The following is an 8,519-nucleotide window of genomic DNA, read 5'->3' as shown; positions in this document are numbered from 1 at the left end:
TTATTATTATTATTATTATTATTATTATTATTATTATTATTATTATTATTATTATTATTATTATTATTATTATTATTATTATTATTATTATTATTATTATTATTATTATTATTATTATTATTATTATTATTATTATTATTATTATTATTATTATTATTATTATTATTATTATTATTATTATTATTATTATTATTATTATTATTATTATTATTATTATTATTATTATTATTATTATTATTATTATTATTATTATTATTATTATTATTATTATTATTATTATTATTATTATTATTATTATTATTATTATTATTATTATTATTATTATTATTATTATTATTATTATTATTATTATTATTATTATTATTATTATTATTATTATTATTATTATTATTATTATTATTATTATTATTATTATTATTATTATTATTATTATTATTATTATTATTATTATTATTATTATTATTATTATTATTATTATCTGTGCCCTCTTCTTTGTCATATGAGCAGGAGCAAGGACAAGAATATTCTTGTTGAAGCAGATCCAGAACCTGAAAGGACTCTGAAGAGGAAACTAAGAGAAGCTAAATTACAACAATCCAGAGATAATCTTTCAGAAATTTTTGAACAGGAAGAGGAGATGGCAGCCGAAAATAATAATCATGCAAGGAGGATGCTTGGTGACTTTACTGCACCAAATTCCAATTTACATGGAAGAAGCGTCTCCATTCCTGCCATTGGAGCAAACAACTTTGAGCTGAAACCTCAGTTAGTTTCTCTGATGTAGCAGAACTGCAAGTTTCATGGACTTCCATCTGAAGATCCTTTTCAGTTCTTAACTAAATTCTTGCAGATATGTGATACTATTAAGACTAATGGAGTAGATCCTGAAGTCTACAGGCTCATGCTTTTCCCTTTTGCTGTAAGAGATAGAGCTAGAATATGGTTGGACTCTCAACCCAAAGACAGCCTGAACTCTTGGGATAAGCTGGTCACGGCTTTCTTAGCCAAGTTCTTTCCTCCTCAAAAGCTGAGCAAGCTTAGAGTGGATGTTCAAACCTTCAAACAAAAAGATGGTGAATCCCTCTATGAAGCTTGGGAAAGATACAAACAGTTGACCAAAAAGTGTCATTCTGACATGCTTTCAGAATGGACCATCCTGGATATATTCTATGATGGTTTATCTGAGCTATCAAAGATGTCATTGGATACTTCTGCAGGTGGATCCATTCACCTAAAGAAAACGCCTGCAGAAGCTCAAGAATTCATTGACATGGTTGCTAATAACCAGTTTATGTACACTTCTGAAAGGAATCCTGTGAGTAATGGGACGCCTATGAAGAAGGGAGTTCTTGAAATTGATACTCTGAATGCCATACTGGCTCAGAATAAAATATTGACTTAGCAAGTCAATATGATTTCTCAGAGTCTGACTGGAATGCAAGCTGCATCCAACAGTACTCAAGAGGCTTCTTATGAAGAAGAAGCTTATGATCCTGAGAACCCTGCAATAGCAGAGGTAAATTACATGGGTGAACCATATGGAAACACCTATAATCCATCATGGAGAAATCATCCAAATCTCTCATGGAAGGATCAAAGGCCTCAACAAGGCTTTAATAATGGTGGAAGAAACAGGTTTAGCAATAGCAAGCCTTTTCCATCATCCACTCAGCAACAGACAGAGAATTCTGAGCAGAATCCATCTAGCTTAGCAAATTTAGTCTCTGATCTATCTAAGGCCACTGTGAGTTTCATGAATGAAACAAGGTCTTCCATTAGAAATTTGGAAGCACAAGTGGGCCAGCTGAGTAAAAGGATCACTGAAATCCCTCCTAGTACTCTCCCAAGCAATACAAAAGAGAATCCAAAAGGAGAGTGCAAGGCCATTGAATTAATTACCATGGCCGAACCCACAAGAGAGGAGAAGGACGTGAATCGCAAGGAGGAAGACCTCCTGGGACGTCCAGTGATCAATAAGGAGCTTCCCTCTAAGGAACCTAAGGAATCTGAGACTCATCTAAAGACCATAGAGATTCCATTGAACCTCCTTATGCCATTCATGAGCTCTGATGAGTATTCCTCTTCTGAAGAGAATGAGGATGTTACTGAAGAGCAAGCTGCCAAGTTCCTTGGTGCAATCATGAAGCTAAATGCCAAATTATTTGGTATTGAAACTTGGGAAGATGAACCTCCCTTATTCACCAATGAACTAAGTGATCTGGATTAACTGACATTGCCTCAGAAGAGACAGGATCCTGGAAAGTTCATAATACCTTGTACCATAGGCACCATGATCTTTAAGACTCTGTGTAACCTTGGTTCAGGGATAAACCTCATGCCCCTCTCTGTAATAGAGAAACTGGGAATCTATGGGGTGCAAGCTACTAAAATCTCATTAGAGATGGCAGACAATTCAAGAAAACAGGCTTATGGACAAGTAGAGGACGTGTTAGTAAAGGTTGAAGGCCTTTACATCCCTGCTGATTTCATAGTCCTGGATACTGGAAAGGAAGAGGATGAATCCATCATCCTAGGAAGACCTTTCCTAGCCACAGCAAGAGCTGTGATTGATGTGGACAGAGGAGAATTGATCCTTCAATTAAATAAGGACAACCTTGTGTTTACAACTCAAGGATCTCTCTCTGCATCCATGGAGAGGAAGCAGAAAAAAGCTTCTCTCAAAGCAGAGTCAACCAAAGCCCCCACAGTCAAACTCTAAGTTTGGTGTTGGGAGGCCACAACCAAACTCTAAGTTTGGTGTCAAACCCCCATATCCAAACTCTAAGTTTGGTGTTGGGAGGTCTCAACAAAGCTCTGCACATCTGTGAGGCTCCATGAGAGCCCACTGTCAAGCTATTGACATTAAAGAAGCGCTTGTTGGGAGGCAACCCAATGTTTATTTATCTAATTTTATTTTTGTTTTTCATGTTTTCTTAGGTTCATGATCATGTGGAGTCACAAAATAAACGAAAAATTTAGAAACAGAATCAAAAACAGCGGAAGAAAAATCACACCCTGGAGGAAGCACCTGCCTGGAGTTCAACGCCAGAATAGAGCATGGTTCTGGCGCTGAACGCCCAAAATGGGCAGTATCTGGGCGCTGAACGCCCAAAATGGGCATCATCTGGGCGCTGAACGCCAGAATTGCACCCTGGAGAGGAGCTGGCGCTGAACGCCCAGAACAAGCATAGTTCTGGCATTCAACGCCAGAAATGGGCAACAAATGGGCGTTGAACGCCCAAAATGGGCACCAACCTGACGCTGAACGCCCAGAGTTGTGTGCAAGGGCATTTCACATGCCTAATTTGGTGCAAGGTTGTAAATCCTTGAACACCTCAGGATCTGTGGACCCCACAGGATCATCTCAGGATCTGTGGACCCCACAGGATCCCCACCTACCTCCACTCACTCTCTTCTCTCTTCTCAATCATCCTCTATTCCCAATAAATACTCTTCCCCAAAACCCTTCACCTATCACCTCCATCTCTTTTCCCTATTAACCCTTCACCACTCACATCCACCCACCCTTCCCCATAAACCTACCCAATAAACCCCACCTACCTTCAAAATTCAAATCAATTTCCCACCCAAACCCACCCATATGGCCGAACCTTAACCCCCCCTCCCTTCCCTATATAAAGCCTTCCATTCTTCCTCATTTTCACACAACACCTCCCCCTCTTCTCCATCTTTTCTTCTTCTTCTTCATCTAATTCTTTATTTTCTTGCTCGAGGGCGAGCAATATTCTAAGTTTGGTGTGGTAAAAGCATAAGCTTTTTGTTTTTCCATTACCATTGATGGCACGTAAGACCGGAGAATCCTCTAGAAAAGGGAGAGGGAAGACAAAAGCTTCCACCTCCGAGTCATGGGAGATGGAAAGGTTGATCTCCAAAGCCCATCAAGACCACTTCTATGATGTTGTGGCCAAGAAGAAGGTGATCCCTGAGGTCCCTTTCAAACTCAAGAGGCGCAGGAAGCTTATCACTATGAGATCCCGGAGATGCCTCAAATGCATTTTCCTCCACAAAACTATTGGGAGCAAATCAACACCTCCCTAGGAGAATTAAGTTCCAACATGGGACAACTAAGGGTGGAACATCAAGAGCACTCCATCATCCTTCATGAAATAAGAGAAGATCAAAAAGCAATGAGGGAGGAGCAACAAAGACAAGGAAGAGACATAGAAGAGCTCAAGGACATCATTGGTTCCTCAAGAAGGAAACGCCACCATCACTAAGGTGGATTCAATCCTTGTTCTTATTTCTTCTGTTTTTGGTTTTCTATGTTATGTACTTATCTATGTTTGTGTCTTATTACATGATCATTAGTAGTTAGTAACTATGTCTTAAAGTTATGAATATCCTATGAATCTATCACCTCTCTTAAATGAAAACTGTTTTAATTCAAAAGAACAAGAAGTACATGAGTTTTGAATTTATCCTTGAACTAAGTTTAATTATATTGATGTGGTGACAATGCTTCTTGTTTTCTGAATGTATGCTTGAACAGTGCATATGTCTTTTGAAGTTGTTGTTCATGAATGTTAAATATGTTGGCTCTTGAAAGAATGATGACAAGGAGACATGTTATTTGATAATCTAAAAAATCATAAAAATGATTCTTGAAGCAAGAAAAAGCAGCAAAGAACAAAGCTTGCAGAAAAAAAAAATAGCAAAAACAAATAGAAAGAAAAAGAAAAAGCAAGCAGAAAAAGCCAAAAGTTCTTAAAACCAAGAGGCAAGAGCAAAAAGCCAATAACCCTTAAAACCAAAAGGCAAGGGTAAATAAAAAGGATCCCAAGGCTTTGAGCATCAGTGGATAGGAGGGCCTAAAGGAATAAAATCCTGGCCTAAGCGGCTAAACCAAGCTGTCCCTTACCATGTGCTTGTGGCGTGAAGGTGTCAAGTGAAAACTTGAGACTGAGCGGTTAAAGTCAAGGTCCAAAGCAAAAAAAGAGTGTGCTTAAGAACCCTGGACATCTCTAATTGGGGACTTTAGCAAAGCTGAGTCACAATCTGAAAAGGTTCACCCAATTATGTGTCTGTGGCATTTATGTATCCGGTGGTAATACTGGAAAACAAAGTGCTTAGGGCCACGGCCAAGACTCATAAAATAGCTGTGTTCAAGAATCATCATACTGAACTAGGAGAGTCAATAACACTATCTGAACTCTGAGTTCCTATAGATGCCAATCATTCTGAACTTCAATGGATAAAGTGAGATGCCAAAACTATTCAAGAGGCAAAAAGCTACAAGTCCCGCTCATCTGATTGGAGCTATGTTTCATTGATAGTTTGGAATTTATAGTATATTCTCTTCTTTTTATCCTATTTGATTTTCAGTTGCTTGGGGACAAGCAACAATTTAAGTTTGGTGTTGTGATGAGCGGATAATTTATACGCTTTTTGGCATTGTTTTTAGTATGTTTTTAGTAGAATCTAGTTACTTTTAGGGATGTTTTCATTAGTTTTTATGTTAAATTCACATTTCTGGACTTTACTATGAGTTTGTGTGTTTTTTCTGTGATTTCAGGTATTTTCTGGCTGAAATTGTGGGACTTGAGCAAAAATCAGATTCAGAGGTTGAAGAAGGACTGCTGATGCTGTTGGATTCTGACCTCCCTGCACTCAAAATGGATTTTCTGGAGCTACAAAACTCAAAATGGCGCGCTTCCAATTGCGTTGGAAAGTAGACATCCAGGGATTTCCATCAATATATAATAGTCCATACTTTGCCCAAGTTTAGATGACGCAAACTGGCGTTCAACGCCAGCTCTCTGCCCAATTCTGGCGTCCAGCGCCAGAAACAAGCTGCAAAGTGGAGTTCAACGCCCAAACTGGCACAAAAGCTGGCGTTCAACTCCAAGAATGACCTCTCCACGTGTAGACTTCAAGCTCATCCCAAGCACACACCAAGTGGGCCCCGGAAGTGGATTTATGCATCAACTACTTACTTCTGTAAACCCTAGTAGCTAGTTTATTATAAATAGGACTTTTTACTATTGTATTAGATCTCTTTGATCAGTTGTATGCTATCTTAGATCACGTTTGAGGGCTGGCCTCTCGGCCATGCCTGAACCTTTCACTTATGTATTTTCAACGGTAGAGTTTGTACAATCCATAGATTAAGGTGTGGAGCTTTGCTGTTCCTCAAAGATTAATGCAAAGTACTACTGTCTTTCTATTCAATTCAACTTATTCCGATTCTAAGATATCCATTCGCACCCAAGAACATGATGAATGTGATGATTATGTGACACTCATCATCATTCTCCCTTATGAACGCGTGCCTAACAAACACTTCCGTTCTACATGCGAACAAGCTAGAATGAATATCTCTTGGATCTCTTAATCAGGATCTTCGTGGTATAAGTTAGAACCCATGGATGGCCATTCCTGAGGTCCGGAAAGTCTAAACCTTGTCTGTGGTATTCCGAGTAGGATCCGGGAAGGGATGGCTGTGATGTACTTCAAACTCGCGAGTGCTGGGCGTAGTGACAGACGCAAAAGGATAGTAAATCCTATTCCAATATGATCGGGAACCTCAGATGATTAGCCGTGCCGTGACAGAGCATTTGGACCATTTTCACAAGAGGAGGGGATTGTAGCCACTGACAACGGTGATGCCCTTGCATAAAGCTTGCCATGGAAAGGAGTAAGACTGATTGGATGAAGACAGCGGGAAAGCAGAGGTTCAGAGGGACGAAAGCATCTCCATATGCTTATCTGAAATTCTCACCAATGAATTACATAAGTATTTCTATCCTTATTTTAGTATTAATTTCAAAAACTCCATAATCAATTATTATCCGCCTGACTGAGATTTACAAGGTGACCATAGCTTGCTTCATACCAACAATCTCTGTGGGATCGACCCTTACTCACGTAAGGTTTATTACTTGGACGACCCAGTGCACTTGCTGGTTAGTTGTATCGAAGTTGTGACAAATTATGAATTGAGATTAGAGCACCAAGTTTTTGGAGCCATTACCAGAGATCACAATTTCGTGCACCACAGGGCTCACCCAGGGGCTATCAAAAATAGGATAGATAATCCCAGCCTCCAGTAACTTGGTGACCTCTTTCTGCACCACTTCCTTCATGGCTGGATTTAGCCGCCTCTGTGGTTGAACCACTGGCTTAGCATCATCCTCCAATAGGATCTTGTGCATGCATCTAGCTGGGCTTATGCCCTTAAGGTCACTTACGGACCACCCAAGAGCTGTCTTGTGTGTCCTTAGCACTTGAAGTAGCGCTTCCTCTTCCAGGGGATTTAAAGCAGAGCTTATGATCACCGGAAAAGTGTCACTTTCTCCCAGAAATGCATATTTCAGGGATGGTGGTAATGGTTTGAGCTCAGGTTTAGGAGGTTTTTTCCTCTTCCTGAGGAAGTTTCAGAGGCTCTTTCAATTCCTCTGAATCCTCTAGATCAGGCTGAACATCTTTAAAAATGTCCTCTAGCTCTGATTTGAGACTCTCAGTCATATTGACCTCTTCCACCAGGGAGTCAATAATATCAATGCTCAGGCAGTCGTCTGATGTATCTGGATATTGCATAGCTTTGACAACATTCAACTTAAATTCATCCTCATTGACTCTCAGGGTTATCTCCCCTTTTTGGACGTCAATGAGGGTTCGTCCAGTTGCTAGGAATGGTCTTCCTAGAATGAGAGTTGCACTCTTGTGCTCCTCCATTTCCAGCACTACAAAGTCAGTAGGGAAGGCAAATGGCCCAACCTTGACAATCATGTCCTCAATTATGCCTGATGGGTATTTAATGGAGCCATCAGCAAGTTGAAGACAGATCCAGGTTGGTTTGACCTCTTCAGTCAAGCCAAGCTTTCTGATAGTGGATGCAGGGATTAGGTTGATGCTTGCCCCAAGATCACATAAAGCTGTCTTGGTGCAATTACCCTCTAATATGCATGGTATCATAAAGCTCCCGGGATCTTTAAGCTTTTCTGGGAAGCTTTTCAGAATGACTGCACTGCATTCTTCAGTGAGGAGAACTCTTTCAGTTTCTCTCCAATCCCTCTTATGACTCAAGATATCTTTCATGAACTTGGCATAAGAGGGTATTTGCTCAAGTGCCTCTGCAAACGGAATCTTTATTTCAAGAGTCCTGAGATAGTCTGCAAAGCAGGCAAATTGCTTATCTTGCTCCTCTTGGTGGAGTTTTTGAGGATAAGGCATCTTGGCTTTGTATTCCTCAACCTTGGTTGCTGCAGGTTTATTTCCTATAGAAGTGGTTGGAGAAGCCTTTTTAGAGGGGTTGTTATCAGCACTTGTGTGTGTTTGATCCCTCACTGGCGTTTGAATGCCAGGGTTGGAAGCTTGATTGGCGTTGGACGCCAACTTCCTACCTGTTTCTGGCGTTTGAACGCCAGAAATGAGCTTCCATTGGGCGTTTGACGCAAGCTCCTTGCCTGTTCCTAGCGTTTGAACGCCAGAACTGCGTGTGGGTTGGGCGTATAACGCCAACCTTGCATCCTTTTCTGGTGTTTGAACGCCAGAGTTGT

At 40.0% G+C, this 8,519-nt stretch overlaps 1 non-coding gene across 1 annotated transcript; it reads right to left on the bottom strand.

Annotated features, from left to right (window-relative positions):
* Positions 1-1,033: 1,033 nt before the first annotated feature.
* On the bottom strand, positions 1,034-1,137 carry LOC148568908 (small nucleolar RNA R71). The gene has a single exon (XR_015882195.1). It is a non-coding gene; the product is annotated as a small nucleolar RNA R71 (small nucleolar RNA).
* Positions 1,138-8,519: the final 7,382 nt, after the last annotated feature.

Source organism: Arachis ipaensis, chromosome B4 (genome assembly GCF_059453495.1).
Source record: "Arachis ipaensis isolate K30076 ecotype BB chromosome B4, ASM5945349v1, whole genome shotgun sequence".
Classification (NCBI taxonomy): Eukaryota; Viridiplantae; Streptophyta; class Magnoliopsida; order Fabales; family Fabaceae; genus Arachis; species Arachis ipaensis.
Note: the sequence above shows the minus strand (reverse complement) of the source record. Positions and strands in the feature narration are given on the sequence as shown.